This window comes from Stegastes partitus, unplaced genomic scaffold (assembly GCF_000690725.1).
Source record: "Stegastes partitus isolate 25-593 unplaced genomic scaffold, Stegastes_partitus-1.0.2 Scaffold2638, whole genome shotgun sequence".
NCBI classification, from domain to species: domain Eukaryota; kingdom Metazoa; phylum Chordata; class Actinopteri; family Pomacentridae; genus Stegastes; species Stegastes partitus.
Window position 1 is genome coordinate 11992 of NW_007580369.1, and position 1891 is coordinate 13882.

A 1891-nucleotide genomic window follows, 5' to 3' on the forward strand; every position below is an offset into this window, starting at 1 on the left:
TTATCCTCCATGGGGGCAGTTAGTCACAGTTACCCTCTACGGGGGCATTTTGTAACCGGCCAGTCACTGTTACCCCCAGGTAGCCTCTCTGGGGCTTTTATCTATTTCCAGCTCGGGGCAGCTGCTGCTTCTGCCCAGAAACAAGAATCTGATGTAAAAATAAACGCAGACGAAAACAAGTCGTGACGAGTTTGTTCAGATGGAGACAGACTCACAACAAACAACAAACACTCACAACAAACAACAAACACTCACAACAAACAACAAACAGTGATAAACAACAAACAGTGATAAACAACAAACAGTGATAAACAAGCCTTAAGCCTCTTCTGCAGTTTCACGTTTTCGTCTTTTCAGGACAAACCGGAGCGGAAGTGATCGAAGAAGCTTCTGATCATTTGATCCTGATTAAAGCTGATTTTAGACAGACTCCAGCTCTGATTATTGATTATGAATAAATCGATAATCTATCGGGTTTGAGGCTTCAGCAGGTTTCACTTTCCACTGATCAGAATCTAACAGTGAGCAGCTGAGCTTCAGCTGGTTCTTTGTTCGCCAGTTTCCCTTCAGCTTCAACCGAGTTTAGGTTCACGGGAACCAGATTAACTAAACCTTTGTTCACACTGCACGGTCACATTAACCAGATTAACTAAACCTTTGTTCACACTGCACGGTCACGGGAACCAGACTAACCAAACCTGGACTTACACTTTACCGGTGAATACGGACCCGCTGCCGGTAGATCCTCGTTAAACCGTCATGTCCGCTGGTGCCGGTGAGAAGCAGCTCGAGGAGTCTCCAAGTGATTCCAGGCGTCTCCAGGTGATTCCAGGTGATTCAAGGAGTTTGTGAGGAAACGTTCCAGATGAACAACAAACTGAGGCTCGTGAATCTTCCTCCTGAAAACTGCTCACGCCTTCTGACGCCTTCACGGACACGCCACAGGCTCGGATTTTACCATTTTAATGCTGCATTCAGGTCAGCTCGGCACTTTGTGTTTCAGACCATAGAGGAGCAAAGTGGACGAAAGAAACTCCAACTCGAAGTGTTGGTCTGGTTCTTGTGGAGAGACGGGTTTGGACTGAATCTGCTGTAGCTCGTCTTGAAGCTCGGCCGAACCAAAGCAGCCTGGATGTCACGCTGAAGCATCTTGTGAACAAACAGTGAAGCAGAACCACCAGAGAGACGACACGGAACCGAGACAGCAAACTGTCCCTACAAGACGAAACAACAACATGTGACACGAGAGATCCAGAAATGACAGAACCCGCAGGATGACGGCGTCTGGATCCAGCAGCAGAACCGATCCGGTCAGTGTGATCATGAAGTGTTCAGTCTGGGATGTTAGACATCAGCAGGACGCCCCCTTCAGGCCGCATCACAGAACAGCCTCCAGGACCAACAGGTTTAAACGTGTTTTCTTCTGTAATTGTCGTTTCCTGCGGTCCCTGAAGGCACCGTCCTGCTGCGCAGCCTGCAGCAGCTCCATTAATTAATCAGTTAATTAACAGCGACGGAGCTCTGAGGGGAATCAGCCGCTATGCGCTGGTTCAGCTGGACGGACTGGACGGACTGGGAGAACTGGGAGAACTGGGAGCTGTGGGGACTGTTGTTGATGTACCGCAGTGCATTGTGGGGATTCTGGCGCTGTGGTTCCGAACTCCAGCAGCTGCGTCAAGCTGCCGTCAAACCCGCACAACTGTAGCAGGAAGGAGACTGACTTACCAAAATAAAATGTGTCAACAACAACAAATCTGAACATTTTACTGTTTAAAGATGGTTTTTAATTTCTCCTGATCATTCTGTCATTACACGTGTTTATATTTACATTTATATGTGTTTATATTGTTCTTATCAGGACACTTTTATTACTTACACTGTAATATATATA

At 47.1% G+C, this 1891-nt stretch overlaps 1 protein-coding gene across 3 annotated transcripts in view; it reads right to left on the reverse strand.

Annotated features, from left to right (window-relative positions):
- LOC103375508 (pannexin-1-like) overlaps positions 1 to 938 on the reverse strand; it is a 12824-nt gene extending 11886 nt beyond the window's left edge. Inside the window, exon 1 of one of the 3 annotated variants that reach the window (XM_008305810.1) lies at positions 716 to 938. The gene's annotated coding sequence lies outside the window, so the exon portion shown is untranslated. Of the gene's footprint in view, positions 1 to 708 lie in introns of all 3 variants that reach the window. The other 2 variants (XM_008305809.1, XM_008305808.1) reach the window with 2 other exon arrangements.
- Positions 939 to 1891: the final 953 nt, after the last annotated feature.